The sequence below is a fragment of the Sturnira hondurensis genome, unplaced genomic scaffold (assembly GCF_014824575.4).
Source record: "Sturnira hondurensis isolate 20B ecotype Veracruz unplaced genomic scaffold, ASM1482457v3 Scaffold0021214, whole genome shotgun sequence".
In the NCBI taxonomy this organism is placed as follows: Eukaryota; Metazoa; Chordata; class Mammalia; order Chiroptera; family Phyllostomidae; genus Sturnira; species Sturnira hondurensis.
Window position 1 is genome coordinate 3,189,345 of NW_028093845.1, and position 16,751 is coordinate 3,206,095.

Sequence of the window (16,751 nt, forward strand, 5' to 3'; positions counted from 1 at the left end):
CTTTCATTACCATGCAAACCTGCACGTGCCTTTTAGGCAAAAAGTAAGACTTTGAGGTATTTCGGAGCTAGGATACCAACAAAGTAAAATGGCACATTCACATGGGACGTTTGCATACATGACTATCAGAACGAATACCTGTGTGTCTCGGTACATGGCAGCAGTGAGCCCCCTGTGCACTAGATTCTACTGAGTGCCGTATGCATACAGATGGTGCCAATGGCCACAGCAACAGCAGAGCCCTTTTGTGGCTGCAGCTGCTCTGCAGAGGCCCTGGAGCATCAAAGCCTGAGTCCAGCCCGGGTGGTGACTCAGAAACTTTCCGCCAACCCTGCCAACCCCACCTCAGCCTTGTCCACATTCCACCGGGGCCACGTATCTACAGGCTATTGGAGTGAGTGTCCCTAGTTATTCTGACCATAAACAAATGCCAGCATTTCAAAGATTAGAAATTTGATGGAGAAGATTATAGCATAGCTTTGAAAGAGGCAGATAATATTTTAAAATAAAAATGAAATTCACAGTGTAATATAGTAAGTATCTCGGGTTTTTTCAACTTTGAGGATTTCAGAGTGTGGAGAGGTTTTCTGGTTAAGGCAAATGCATAAAGGAACATCTAGTGGTCACTAGCGAACCCCAAGACTTTACCCTGCGTCTCCGGTTCTCTCTTGTTCCTAAGCAGTCACGTCAGTTTCAAAGGTTCCAAGACCCATATATTGAAAACTCCAACAGTTTTACATCAGTCCTCACATTTCTTTTGACCTTCAGGCAACTGACTTGACATCTGCACTTGAATGTCTCATACTTACTTATCTCCAGCCAATGACATCCAAACAGAAATCTTGGCTTCTTTTTCCCTACCACGCATAATCTCCTAGTTTCCTCTGGTTGAGTAAAACTAGCATCAGCGTGGTTACTCAGAAACCTGGAACTCTTGCTTGACGTCTGCCTCCTGTCCCCATACTTGCAATCCAACAGCAAGCCCTGCTTTCCACCTCTGTGATATATTTGAAGCCACCTACCATTCTGGCTCTGTGGCCGCAGGCTTGGCTCAAGTCCACCTGGCCTGCAGCCACCTGACTCCGGTTCTCAGCGGCAACACTGTTGACATTTGGGGCTGGATGACACTTTGTCGTGGGGGCAGGGTGTGGGGATAGCTGCCCTGTGCATTGTAGGGTGTTGAGCAGCATTCCTGGCCTCCACCCGTTCCGTGCCTGCAGCTCCCCTCCACATGCTCCTCACCAATGGTCATGTACAAAACATCTCCAGGCATTGCTGAACATCTCCTCAGGCCCACTCTTCACACGTTGAGAACCAATGCTCTCTTCCAATGCATTTTCTTCCCAGAAGAAATATGAAGCAATGATATTTTAAAATACTAACCAGATAATTTCATGGTCTTGATGTGAAATGCTCAATGATCCCTTATTGGAATAAACCCCAAAATCTTTACCATGAGTTGCTGAACGCCTTGTATGACCAGATACCTCATACAGTCCCAATCTTCCCCTTCACTCACACCTTCAGCTCCTGCCAAGGGATGAATGTCTGTTTCCTGGAAATTCATGTGCTGAATCCTAACTCCCAAGGTAATGGTATTATGGGGTAGGGCTTTGGGCATGTAACTAGGTCACAAGGGTGGAGCCCTCATAATAAGATTAGTGTCCTTATAAAAGACACTCCAGTGAACTCCATTGCCCTTTCCACCATGTGAGGGGACCGAGAGAAGAAGCTATTTGTGAGCAAGGAAGTGGGTTCTAAATAGATACCAAATCTGCTATTGCCTAGTCCCTGGACTTTCACTCTCCAGACTGAGAAATGAATGTCTGTTGTCTAAGCCCCTAGTCTGCGTATTCTGTTGGGCAGCTTGGGCTGACTATGACCACTAGTGTAGCCTTCTTTCTCTCTTGGGACCCCACCTAACCATTTATCACTCAAGGCCTTTTTTTTAAAAAAAGATTTTATTTATTTATCTTTAGAGGGGAAGGGAAGGAGAGAAGGAGAGAAATATCAGTGTATGGTTGCCTCTCATGAGTCCCCTGCTGGGAACTGGCCTGCAATCCAGGCATGTGCCCTGACTGGGAATCAAACCACGATCATGTGATTCACAGGCCCACGCTCAGTCCACTGAGCTACACCAGCCAGGGCAAGGCCTTTGAGCATGCTGCATCCTCTGCCTGGAACCCTTCAAGTCTCGGCATAAATGTCACCACCTCAGGGAAGTCCATCCCCAGCCATCCAACCTGTACCCTATTGTTATTCTCCCCTGGTCCCTGTTTATTTCCTCCATCTGGGCAAGCCCCAGCTCCCTGGCTTTTCTCTGAAAAAATGACAGGAAAGTCTATTTCAGAAAAGATGACATCATACACAGAAGCCCTGATGGCCAGAGGAAGTCTGCGGGTAGTGAGGAATCACTGAGGACTCGGACGGAGGCAGGGGCAGTTCAACTCTGCTGTGTGCAAAGACTCAGAACACAGTGCCAGAACCAATCACCTCCCCAAACTGGACCAAGGGGCCCATGTTCCCCCACTCTGGTGTGGAAAACAAAACCTGTCCCCTTGAACCAAAATAAAAATATGACAAATAATCCAGAATAAAAGAAATATTCCTGAGACAAGACAATGACTAAATCTCCTTGTTTGTCTGCTTTTGCTGAGTGGCTATCAAGTGTTCACTAGGTCACGGGCCCCTTTGTGGTGGGGTCAAGGGAGGCCATAGGCTAAGCCGTAAGGTGGGATTCATGATGTAGTTCCATACAAGGGCCTGTAGAGCCCTGAGTGACAAAAACTCATGGGCATCTTTGTAGGGAAAATAGCCACCACTGCCCTCAGAGTCTGAAAGAAGTCTGAGCCCCCATGGACATTCTGGGAGCCACCAAGGCAGGCGTATCACTTAGCATGAAGAACATTCCCTACCCTCTAAATGTCACTCACGTGACAGGAGGCTGAGGTCCCTCTGTGTTAAAGTGTGTTCTTCAGGTTCACACTCGCTGGAACTGCAACCAACTGACCAAAGAACTGCTGGTGGCAGCCACATGCCCCCCAACACAGCAGACCATGGAGGTCACAGTCACAGGGCCTAAACATCAGTGTCACAGGCTCTGGGTTAACTGTGGAGTTTACACCCTGTAGTTTCTGGAAGTCCATATGTCAACTTGCCAGAAGAACTGAATTCAACTGTTTTCTCTGAAGGTTAGAAAAGAAGTTAGAGAATATGAAACTGGAGGTCATCCTGGACTTCGAGCAATAGTATAGGAAGAAAGATGTCTTCAATTCAAGAAGCACAAGGGCTTTCAAGAAGGGAGTGACAGGAAATAAGAGTGTTTATTGCCCTCAGTATCTGGAATAGAAAGAATAATGAAGCAATCCAGTGGAACAGGGAAGAAGGCTTTACCCTGGACTCCTGCAAAAAGCACGTATTAATAAAAACCCTGGAAATTATTCAGGCCATGTATTTGCTGTCAGGTTTCCCCAGTGACTTTTCTCAGTAAAAACACTGTTAAACTTTCTGGAATGTGGAAAGAATGGTGGCACCAGCCCATTCATTTATCTTGCTGGAAAAATTTGACTTCTAGGAAGGAATCTCATAATAAACCTTCCTAATCGGATGTTCTGTTTTTACTTCTTTCCCAATTACCTTTTAGAAGAGTTTGTGAAAACATTTACCACATACCAAACTTCTGATTTAAAAAGCTGGCTTCTTTTTGCAAAACCAGAAGTTGAAATTTGCCATCTTCCAAGCTGATGTGAGCAGAGGATGTCCCCTCTGCCCAAAGGAATAAAAAGAGTCCAAGATAGAATACTATTTATTATAAATCCTTGTCCTTCCTTACTTTGGTCTCCTTACCTATCTACATCCTGCAAGTTGTTATGTAGAGAAGCAGTCCTCATGCCGTGCTTGCCTGCAGCTCAAAGCCCTTCCTGCAATAACCCCTTACCTGCCATGTCCACATACTCCATTACCTATTCTAATACTTCTACCTTTCCTAGCTGACTTTCTGACCCATTAGGCACTGCCTTGGTCCCCACCATGCACACCCGCACTCACTTGTGTGTAGATGTGTGCATTCCTCAGTTTGCAGGGGGTGCCTCTCTTCCAGCGCTTCAACTTAGAATCCTCCTTATTAGGCCCATCCGTCACTTTAAATCCAGATCAGCACGACAACTCCAAATCTTTCTAAGTCCACTCTATGACAGTTTTTCCCTTCTTTCCTCTTATCAGTAAATTCATTGAATAAATTTGGGAAATGAGCACTTTTTTATATGGGACACTATTTGTGGTATAAGAATGTAAGAAATTGTCGATGACACTTAGAGATTAAAATTTGGTAAGAAAAATGAGATGTTTTTGGATAACTACAATTCAAGGAAACAGAGATGAGCATATTAATGATTTTTACAGCTACTTAGAGGAATAAGGTGGTTTCACTCACTACAAGCCACACTAAGACCACAGGGTCATGCACCCTGGGGAACATAGGAGTCGGGAGGAAACCAGGGTCAAGGAGGAGGGTGCTGACCCTGAGGATGGAGCTGGCCCTGCATTCCAACATGCAGTATTCAGACTTGAACTGGAGAGAAACTCACTTCCTGGGAGAATGCAGCAAGATGGATCATGGCAGCAAAAATGGATAGTGGATGAAAGTCAGAGTTGCAGGGAGGAAAAAGAATAGTTGCAGAAATAGAAAGAAAGGAGAGAAAGGACTAGGGGGAAGGAAAGGAAGACTGGCAAAGGGTGTGTCAAGACTTTAGCCAAACAGGCTAGGTTTCTGGGCAAGACTGATTTCAGGAGGAAGGTATGAGCGAAGCTGGCCCAAAGGCAAGCTAACATGCAGGGGTGGAAGGCTGCATCCCAGGAGCCCCTCACCCAGCCACTGAAACACGCCAGTCCTGGGTCCAAACCTTGGACCTAATGACTTTTTCTACAAGTACTTTCAGTTTTGCTACTTTGTTCACTGAAACAGCATTGTAAGGTGAAGTAAGCGCAAACCATTCAAAATTATACGCAATAGAAACAGCTGAATGTGAATGGTTGCTATATGAATGTCACTGATAGGATTCTTTCAGTATTTCAGCTTGTTTGAAACGTTCACATGAAGTGGTGGTGAGGCAACAAATCCCGCCACCCTTTTTAAGTACAACCATTCCTACTCCCTAACAGATCTGCCCATATTAGAATAACTCAGGGACAAAGTTCCTGCAACTGGAGAGAAGAACATTCTAGTCAGAGGGAAGAGCCAGGTTAGGAATGCATGAGGAAAGCACTCTGCATGCCTGGGGTGTGGCAAGTAGCCTAATGGTGGGCCGTGCACTTCCTGTGTCTAATACACTCAACTGGGCAATGAATAAACTCATACAGAATCGGATTCCCCAAACCAAAAGCTTTTTGTCAGCTCGGAGAGTGACCATGCACACAATAGTGCAAAGAAGTGTATAAAAAATGCTGATAATGGCAGAATGAATTCCATGTGTACAAGGCCCTTCATAAAGAGATGATAAGTGAGCAATACCGTGAAGGATGTGCAGCATTTGGATAATCTGAAAAAAGAAAGTCGAGCTTTCTTAATATGTGTGTGGTCAATGTGGGAAGCATAAGTACAACTACTGACTATTTTCCTTTCTTCTTAATTACCTCATTATCTCTGAGCATTGGCAAGGGAGGTAGATATCAGGATGAAGAAAAGCTGTCCTCTTCATCCTGAAGAACAAATGGAAAGCTTGCTGCTCTGTCCTCTGACTTCCTGCCCACCTCCAACTGCCCTCTCTGCTTACTAGACATGGTAGGATGCCACAGTTACAGGCAGAGTTAACCTACGGAAAGACTTCTTGGGGAGTAGCTTGGTCTGGACCTTTGGTCTCTTTGGTCTCATTGTTTCTGTAAACAATAAAACCATAGTACAGACTGCTGCCTTTAAAAATATCTCTGCTAATGGGCTTTAAAAATCCCATTGTGACAGAACTCCTGTCACAATGCATGTTTTTAAATGCTTGTTGAAGTATTAAGTGCCTTGAGAACATGTGTTTCTATGAAGAAACAACTAGGGACAATTAGTCTTTACAATCACCCTTTCTTATAGTCACCTGCCTTTTCTAGGTTAGCTTAAGTTTTTTAACTCCATGTTAATATAACCTCATATTTCCCATCATGGAAAAAATGTGAATCAGAAAATCTGAGCGTTAAGCTTATTTCTGTTCCTTCCTAAATTATTAAGCGAACTTAGCTGAGTCATTTAACATTTGAGCCCATTTCTTCAACAGAGATAAAATTAAAAGATGAGACTAATCCTGAACCATTGATTTTACAACATTGATATGATGATCAAAGGAAATATGTATACATAAACACTAACTCACTGTATGAAATGCAAAGACTTATTAAAGTTTCAGCATGTTAATATGCACTAACTTACATAATACCTTTTCTTTGAGTTTCTTTCGCTGACATACCATCAAACCATGTACAGAAAGCAATAACATGGCCCAAAATATTAAAATCTCCAGGCCCAGATAATTTCACTACAGCATGCTACGAAGCATTTAAAGAATTAACTACAATTCTTCATAATATTTTCTATGAAACAGAAGAGGAGAAAACACCTCTTAATTTATTTTATGAAGCTAGTATGACTCTGATACTAAAACCAAACACAGTACCAAGAAAGAAACCGACAGACCAACATCCTCATAAATATAGATATACAACTTTGGAACAAAATAGCAAATAGAATTCAGCATATATAAAAAGAATTCTATACCATGGCCAAGTTTATTCCAGAGGTAGAAGGCTGACTTTCTGTCTATTCAACTATCAATTAATGTAATCTACCACATTAACAGGTTAAAGAAGAAAGAGCATAGCAGCTGATGCAGAAAAAGCATTTAATAAAATTAACACACATTCATGATAAAAAGAAAACAGAGAACTCTCAGAAAAATAGGAATAGAGTAGATCTTCCTCAACCTAATTAAATGCACGAACCTGTAGCTAACAGTATATTTACTGGTAAAGACAATGCTTTCCCCCTTAGATCAGGAACAAGGTAAGGAGGTCTGCTCTATTCTTTTCAACATGGTGCTGGAAGTCCTATCCAGTGCAATAAGCAAAGAAAAGGAAAGAAAAGTAAATAAAAGAAAGGAAACTGTTATTTGTAGATAACATGATTCTCTGTATAGGAAATCCCAAGTCATCAACCAAAAAACTTCTAGAATGAGTTCAGCAGGATCACAGGATACACAGTAAACATACAAAATTAACTTTACAGTATTTGTATATAGACACCAAAATAAAAAAATACAATGTAATTTATAATCACCACAAAAATGAAATACTTAGGTGTAAATACAATAAATCATGTATGAAATTTGTGTGCTAACAAATACAAAATACCAATGAGAGATATCAAAAGGATTGAAACACCTGGTTGCTGTAGTTCAGTGGATTGAGCATGGGCCTGCAAACCAAAGGGTGGCTGGTTCAATTCCCAGTCAGGGCACATGCCTGGGTTGTGCGCCAGGTCCCCAGTAGGGGGTATGCAAGAAGCAAACACGCATTGATGTGTCTCTCCCTCTCTTTCTCCTTCCCTTCCCCTTGCTCTAGAAATAAATAAATAAAATCATTTTTTAAAAAAGACCAAAATAAATGGAGAAATATAGAGATTTCATGGATTGGAAGACTAAACATAGTAAAGATCTAATTCTCCCTTCATAGATATAATACAGATTCAATGTAATTCTTGTCAAAATGCCAAGAAGACATTTTATAGATATAAAAAAATCTTAGAATATATATAGAAAGGCAAGGAATCTAGAATTGCTAAACCAATTTTGAAAATGAAGAATAAAGTGAAGAAATCAGTCTACCTCATTTCAAGATGGATCACAGACTTAAATGTAAAATAGAAAGCCATAAACCTTTCAGAAAAAAAAGAAAATATTTGAGATCTATGATTAAACAAAGAGTTCTTAGATACCACACAATCAACATGACACATAAAAGAATAAACTAATTAATTGGTATTCATAAAAATAAAACCTTTTGCATGGTTTTACAAAAAAAAACATGTTTGGAAGGTGGAAGACATATTACAAAATGGGATAAAATGTTTAAAAAAACACATTACCAACAAAGGACTAGTATCTCAACTATATTATAAACTTTCAAAATTCAACTCGATGGTAAGAAACAAATAATCCAAGTAGAAAATGGATAAAATATCTGAAAAGACATTTCACCAAAGAGGATATACAGATAGCAAATAAGCTAATGAAAACATGATCAACATAATGACACTCCACATAATGAGCCATTAGGGAAATGCAAATTAAAACAACAGTGGCCAGCCCAGATGGAGGTGTAGGCAGATACGCTTTGTTGCTTCCTCACACAACCAAAAGAAGGACAACAATAAATTTGAAAACAAAAAACAACCAGAACTGCCAGGAAATGTAACTGTGTGGAAGTCTGACAACCAAGGAGTTGAAGAAGAAACATTCATCCAGACTGGTAGGAGGGGCAGAGATGGGTAGCTGTGGTGGAGAAGTGTACTGCAAGGCACCAGCTGGTGGACCAGGCAGGTGAGGCAGTGGCTGGTGGACCAGATGGTCCCACATTCACATTCAGATAAGCTGGGGGGAACAACGGGGGAACGAGACAGACCATGCAACCCAGGGTTCCAGTGTGGAGAAATGAAGCCTCAAAACTTTTGACTGTAAAAACCTGTGGATGTTACAATGGCAGGAGAAATTCCCGGCCTCACAGGAGAGTTTGTTGGAGAGATCCACAGGGTCCTAGAACATACATAAACCCACCCATCTGGGAATCAGCACCAAAGGGCCCAATTTGCTTGTGAGTAGCATGAGAAGTGACTGAAAGGGGGTGAGAGCCAAGCAAGAGGCATTGTTCCCTCTCTCTCCCCTCCCCCATACACAGCACCACAACACAGGGAAGTGGGCTGCCCCACCCCGGCGAATACCTAAGGCTCTGCCCCTGATAATGTAACAGGCACATCGAGACAAACAAATATGGCCCAAATGAAATAACAGATCAAAACTCCAGAAAAAATACTAAGTCTTGAGATGATAGCCAACCTATCAGATGTGGAATTCAAAATACTAGTAATCAGGATGCTCACAGAAATGATTGAATACACATGCAAAGTAGAGAAAGAAGTGAAGACTATGCAAAATGAAATAAAGAAACGTATACAGGGAACCAACAGTGAAATAAAGGAAATGGGGACTCAAATCAATGATTTGGAACAGAAGAAAGAAATAAACATTTAACCAGAACAAAATGAAGAAACAAGAATTCAAAAAAAAAAAAAAAAAGAGGAGAGGCTTAGAAACCTCTGGGACAATTTTAAACATTCCAACACCCAAATCATAGGGATTCTAAAAGGAGAAGAGAAAGAGAAATAAATTGAAAACTTATTTGAAAAAACAATGAAAGAAAACTTCCCCAATCTGGCAAAGAAAATAGACTTCCAGGAAATCCATGAAGCTGAGAGAGTCCCAAAGAAATTGGACCCAAGGAGGAACACACCAAGACACATCATAACAACATTACCAAAGATTAAAGATAAGGAGAGTATGTTAAAAGCAGCAAGAGAAAAGGAGACACTTACCTACAAAGGAGTTCCGTAAGATTATCAGCTGCTTTCTCAAAAGAAACCTTGCTGGCAAGAAGGGTCTGGGAAGAAGTATTCCAAGTCATGAAAAGCAAGGACCTCCATCCAAGATAACTCTATCCAGCAAAAATCTCATTTATACTGAAGGACAAATAAAGTGCTTTCCAGACAAGGTAAAACTAAAGGAGTTCATCATCACCAAGCCCTTATTATATGAAGTGTTAAAGGAACTTATCTAAGAAATAAGAAGATCAAAACTATGAACAGTAAAATGTCAACAAACTCCCAACTATCAACAACTGAACCTGAACCTCCCCCAACCCCCGATCCCCCGCCAAAACCCCCCAAAACAAACTAAGGAAACAACTAGAACAGGAACAGAATCACAGAAATGGAGATCACATGGATCAGCGGGGAGGGGGATGGGGAGAGAGAGAATGGGGGAAAATGTACAGGGAATAAGAAGCGTAATTGGTAGGCATGAAATAGAGGGAAGTTAAGAATAATATAGGGGCCCTGGCTGGCGTAGCTCAGTGGATTGAACGCGGGCCTGCGAACCGGACGATCGAGGTTCGATTCCCAGTCAGGGCACATGCCTGGGTTGCAGGCTGGTTCCTTGCAGGCTAACTCCCAGCAGGGGACGCACGAAAGGCAACCATACATTGATGTTTCTCTCCCTCTCTAAAGATAAATAAATAAATAAAATCTTTAAAAAAAAGAATAATATAGGAATGGAGAAGCTAAAGAAATTGTATGTGCAATCCAGGGACATGAAGTAAGAGGGGGCAGGAGGAATGCTGGAGGGTGGGGGGTTGCAGGGCAGAGGGGGCTAGAGGGGAGGAAAAATTGGGACAACTGTAATAGCATAATCAATAACATATACTTTAAAAAACAAAAACAGATTATTTCAACCTTTTTCTGCATAAAGTTACCAAAATATCTCTTGTGCACAATTCCTTTTTTTTGTATAACTTCGATTACTTGAAATAAATTAAAAAGCTGAAAAAGGAGAATGACCTATGGATAAACATGCACAACCTGAGTTACTCTCAAGAGAATTGTGCTGAAGAAGCCAAAGGAGAGATGAGATATCGGGAAGGAGACAGTGTGTAACAAAATACTAAATCAGAAGACAAAATGTGTTACTCTGAAACTAAGTTCTCTGGCCACAGGGGTAGGGAGGCAACTCAGCTAGCAGTGTTGGAGCTTCAGGGACTGATGAATTTCTGCCCTTCTCAGATGGAGGCAGGAGAAGGACTCCCATCAATCAGATATGTGACAACCAACAACCTTAGAGAGGAGAGAAAAGCGGGCTGAGACCCTAAATTCCGTAAAAGTGACTTAGCAGTAAAGAGGCCATCTCCATCACTCATTTTCTCCCGAGTACATTCCTTCCAGCCACTTTTACAGACTTTGTCACTTCTCCAACCTGCTAAGCAACCTCATTTTTAGCAAAGGACCTGACCTGAAAGTCCAGGGTCTGAGCTCCCTTCACCTTAGAGGAATAGGGTTCCGCTCCTCTGCCCCCACTAACCTCACCACCCGAGCCAATGATTTTCTCTATTTAAGATCTCAAGGCCCAACTTTTCACCCAACATTAATACTTTATAGTATTTAAAGCAACCTCTAGTTTCACCTGAACTAAACAACTTCTGCGTGAAACTTTATCTTTTCAAAGTTTTCTACTTCCGTACAGGATGCAGTCAAATCTTGATCTGGTGCCAATACTGACAACCTGGGGCTAGCCTGCACTTCTTGTTTCTCATATTGCCTCTCGCTACCTTCCCATCATGCATTCTCTGATACACACTCCAGTTTTCTCACTGTTCACCGTAAAAGTGAAGCTCATACTGTCTTCTCAGTCCAGAAATTCATCAGTCCTTGAAGCTCCAACACTGCTAGCTAAGTTGCCTCCCTACCCCTGTGGCCAGAGAACTTAGTTTCAGAGTAACACATTTTGTCTTCTGATTTAGTATTTTGTTATACATTGTCTCGTTCCCGATATCTCATATCTCCTCAAACATTGTAATATCTTTGAGAACACAGCCTATATCATATGTAGCACTTCTTTAGTACACTTATGAAAGAAAATAAGCACTTTGTTGCCTACCCCTTAGCAAATAACATGATGCTCAAGATCGAAACAGGGACTTTACAGTGTTCACTGAGGAATCCTGTTTTGGGGGGTGTTAGAGGAGTATACGAAGCAGAGCCACGCACACCTACATTTCGGCAAACACACTAGGATATGGTAATAGGATCAAGACCTCAAGACAGAAAGAATTCTAATTTCAGGTAGACTTAAAATAACTCCTATCTTCATTCAGATACATTATATAACCAGAGCTGAACCCATAGAACACACTGATGTCTTCAGGGATAATTGAAGCTGTTCTTTTCTGAGCACAAATGTCAGTCTTACTGGATTTTATCAGAGAGCAATAGATTAAATCTGGTTAAATCTTTATATAGAAGGCTATTTGTTTTCCACTTTGCTATGTTAAGCAACATGTAGCAAAAAAATTTCCACTGAGTGAAGTGTGAGGTTTCCACAAAGGGACTTCCATTCTGCTGACAGAAAATGGAAAACATTATGGTACAGTGGGAAGCGCACCCTATCTGGCGTTCTAGTCTGGCTTTTTACTCACTAGCTTGGAAATCTTGGGCAGATTGTTGTTTTATATGTCTGAAGTTCACTTTGCTAATATATAAAATGGAAATGATGATAACTTATATGTATCATTTGCCCTTTTTATATTTATATTTCTTAGTATGGACTGATGTACTCTTTTTTTTAAAGTGTTCTAATATTTACTGTCACTATCCACTTCAATATTTTCACCTAATTTTGACTAAGCCAGTTCCATATTGTATTTCTATTTGGGTGGCTTTTGAGGGCCAGAGATCCTCCAGAGTTTATAACTTTTTATGAATCCCTTCTTACCTTGTCACAAAGTCTTGAATCATTATCAAGTTCAAACATTTGAAGTGACTCACAAGCACCTTGGGGTTCTTGCCTTATTTACCCCTCTGAGTTGCTGTGCCCACCCACATTCTCATCAACTTCACTTTATGCTTTGCCATGTTCAAACCCTTCTGTTCCCTGACCAGGACTGGTCCCTCCCTCCTTGCTGGGAGGTTTGCTGGCAACCCCTTCACTCCTGTCTCTCCAGACTTGGCTTAGTTATCACTTTCCCTGATTCCTTGCCAAGCTGGCTTCAGCACCTGCCTTGTGTTTGCTACCTGGGCACTCTGTGCACACTCCATAGTCATCCTTATTCTTCATGATCCCTCTCTACTCCCCTTCTTCTGGTCTGTGCTGCTGTGTGTCTCCCCAGCACTTAGCACGGCTCCCTGGGGCAGAGTAGGGACTTGCTGAGTATTGAAATCATGGGGAAATGGATAGTTCTAGATCATTAGGAATATAGTTTGAGTGCTGCAAATGAGTTTGCTAATATATAGGTAAACTAATTTCCAATGATGATACACACATGGAGAAAAGGTGTTTTTTTAAAGAGGAAATCAAAGAATGTTCTCACACACTAGCTGAAATTTAGGCTTTTACTAAGAGAATAATATTTTGCTTTTTTCATTGGTTAAGTCAACAGTCATTTTTAAGGAGGTCCTACGTCCCTACCTTCCACCTGGTGCTAGATATCACACTTACTGGTCTCTTCCCTTGTTCTACAGACTGTCATGTAAATATCATTATAATATTTTTAACAGAGCTATGAACAGACTGCTAAGAGCACCCAGAAGGGAAATGGACTATGTAAAAGCAAAAGATTTATGGTTGACATTTGAGCTGAAGCTTCAGAAATTAGCCAGATTTTAGCAGAAGTGGAAGCAGAGGAAGGATGCTTCCGGCAGAGGGAAAAGCACCAGTGAAGGACACTAAAGGATCACAGTGCTCAGGAATGAAAAGACACCCTATGCTCAACTTCAGGAGCAGCAAACATCTGGGAACCCACAATCCTGTTTTGTTCTGGTCTTTAATAGGATTCACCACACACTATGGCTATTGTCAGTTGATATGCCCTTCAGTAACCAGTAAGGTCCCATAGTGTAAATGGGACCTGCGTGTTGATCCCATTTGCACCCAATAATTACAGCACTGGCTTTGAAATGCTTGTTGCTTGAGTGTGATCGCAAGGTTAGGGTGTCTGACCCAAGCACTGAAAAGAAGATGGACAGGACAGGCTGAAGTAGGCTAGGACCTTCTAGTTTGTGGAACACAGTGTGGACTTTGCCCTTTGGGGCACACAACAGGTCTTGACTCTCAGGTGGATAATGAGGAAGCTTTGAAAGGAAATCTCTGTTGGCATGGTGAGTGATAGGGTGAGAAGACCAGGAAGCAGAGACCAGCCGCCATGCTATGAAAACAATTGGGAGAGAGTAAATTCACCCTTAGGGGGAGAAGTAAAGAGTTTTTAGATAGAATAGGTGGGTAGGAGTTGTAACTGCTTGCTGTAGTTTGATAAGTTCATGTTAAAATGGTTTTTCAAACTTGATCCTATTTTTTAAGTAGAAATGCCATAAAATGTGTTTTATGTTATATCTGCACATCTCAAGGTGAAAACAGATGTTTGATTTGAAACATAGGTAAAAAAAAAAGTCATAGGGGAACAAAAACCCCAGTGTCAATTGTTCAGGAAGGATCACATGACATGGACAGAAAGTAAGAGATACCATTAAAATATAATGTATACTCCTATCATTTGGGTTTTTGGTCTTTTTCATAATTGAGGAACTTGTCTGTATAGCAAATGACAAAAATCTGATTTACCAACTTTGGAGAATTACTGATATTTCACGGGTAGACCACATCACTGGGCCCAGGGATGATGTCAGGGCCCCACAGTGGAGGCCCTGGTTTGAAAGGTTACAAGTGGACATAAGTATAAATGAGGAACCTGAGACGGGCTGTGCAACATATCCAACAGGTAGGTTCTCTTGGAAAGTGAGTTTCAATGCTGTTTTTTCCTCCCTCTAAAATATGTACATGATTTCAGTACATATCTTAGTTAGAGATGTACTAAGTTAGAAGAAATCTTAGTCTTACGTGATTATTCTCCTTAAGGACAGTGTTATGAATGTCATTATTTAACTTACACGTTAAGTCTTAGAGCCAGGATGTGACAATATATCACAAAGCAGGGAGCACCCACACTGAGGACAATATTGTGACCCTACGGATAGGAACACGGAAGTCCGGAATGCAGAATACATTAGGAGGAACAAATAAGAAGTACAGGTGCACCATAAGTCTGGACTGAGTGACCCAGAAAACCTTTATAACAGTGGTTAAATCCTGCAATTTGGCCTGATTCATATATATATACATGTCTATACCATCAACAATCGATTAGGACAGGTATACAGGGAGTCGGGCAGCAAGCTTAAGGAGGTGTACCTGCTTTTCTTTTGTTTCTTTCTCCCCATACAATGAGTCAGAGGTGGGCGAAGTATTGTTGTGTTTGGGAAGATACCCGAATTTTCAGCACTCCCCCTGAAATCTTTGAGAAAGTTGCTGACCGGCGGAGGAGCGAGAGGCTGAAGGTACTTGCGACCCGACCGCCTTCTCCTTAGCACGCTCATGGGGCGCCCAGACCTCCACCAGACTTTCAGACCGCCAGGACAAGTCTAGGGGAGGAGGGGCACGGGGGTACGGTGCCATGGTTATAAGGCCAAGGTTTGTGGTCTCTCGAACCACATCTACTCAGCTGGGAACGGCGGGGCGGGGTCGGGAAATGTGCAAGGGGCGGGGCCTGGCTGCTTGCTCTCAGGTGCCAATCACAGGCGCCGGGACGGTGCGCGGGGGGAGGGGGGCGGTACGCGCGCGTGGAGGACGGGAGGAGGGGGCGGGTTGAACTTCGCGCGCGGCCAATTGGACCGCCGCGCTTCCCTGACAAGAGGCTTTCCTGGGTTCAGAGCGCCAGTGGAGCCCCGGCGGGAGAGTGCGCGAGCGCGCGGGCGCGCGGGCGCTCGGGGCGGGATTTCCGCCGAGTCCCGGAAGCGGGAGCTGTGTGTTCTCATGCGAACGGGAAGGAGCGTTGGGGCGCCGGAGTCGCGAGGTTGAGGCATTTTTGGGCCCGAAACGGGAAGTAGCTGCCGCCGCCCGCCGCCAGCCCGTGCCGCGCCGACCCCCGCCGCTCGCCCGGGCCGGCCGCGCCCCTGCTCCCGCCCCTCCCTCACGGCCCGTCCGCGTGTGGCGCGGTCACCGGGCACCGGGGCTGCGGCGGTCGGCGGCCGGGCGGCGGCGGCGCTGACAGGTGAGCGCGGCGGCCGTGCTGGTCTCGGGCCCCATCTCTCCCTCCGCTCCACCCCCTCCGCGACCCGCCGTCTCGGACCCGCGCCGCGCCCGCCTGTCACGGGCCGCCATCTTCCCGGAGGACGCGGCCGGCAGGGCGGCGGGCAGGACCGGGCCGGACAGAGCACGGTGGCGGGCAGGGCGGCGGCGGCTTGCAGGGCCAGAGTCCAGACTGGGGTCGGGGTCTGTGCATGGTCCGGGCAGGGCAGGGGTCTGGGAAGGTCTGGGGTCCAGGTAGAACCTGGACGGGGGCCGTCAAGGCTGGGGCTGGGCAGGGGCAGGGCCGGGATCGCAGCTCGGGGGCCCTGCAAGTATGAAGTCACAACCTAGGGTCCGAGCGGGGCTGAGGCCCCGGCAGGAGCAGGTTATGGAGTCCGAGCAGGACAGGGTAGGGTCCGGGCCCTGCTGCGGGTCTGGCCCGCACTGCGACGGCCTCGCCCTGCCCTCCGCCCCGGAGCCCGGGGCCGCCGGCCTGCTGGGCGGGGAGGGGACAGGGTCATTCGGACCAGGAAGTGGGGATCCTGTTGCTTGGTGTGTTTGTTTGGGAAGCTTCCATTCTCTTGATAGGCCTGAGCAGAGGCAGATTTTGAAAGAATTACAAGAAAAAAGAAAATTCAAATCTGAGTATGTCTCGTGTTGGATATAGGGCCAGAGACAGTCGAGAGAAAAGGACAGGTCAGGAATCTCTTATCCACCTGCTTCTCGGTCGTGTCCAATCAGAACGTAAACTTGAGAGTTAAGACTTCAGTGTAACTTTGTATTGCAATCCTTTATGCACTTAATATTACTTTCCCCCTCTTTTTTTTGTTTAATAGT

At 43.9% G+C, this 16,751-nt stretch overlaps 1 protein-coding gene across 3 annotated transcripts in view; it reads left to right on the plus strand.

Annotated features, from left to right (window-relative positions):
* Nucleotides 1–15,623: 15,623 nt before the first annotated feature.
* The window catches only part of LARP4B (La ribonucleoprotein 4B), a 79,676-nt gene continuing 78,548 nt past the window's right edge, over nucleotides 15,624–16,751 (plus strand). For all 3 annotated transcript variants that reach the window (XM_037031952.1, XM_037031956.1, XM_037031954.1), the window contains exon 1: nucleotides 15,624–15,897. The gene's annotated coding sequence lies outside the window, so the exon portion shown is untranslated. The remainder of the gene's footprint in view (nucleotides 15,898–16,751) is intronic.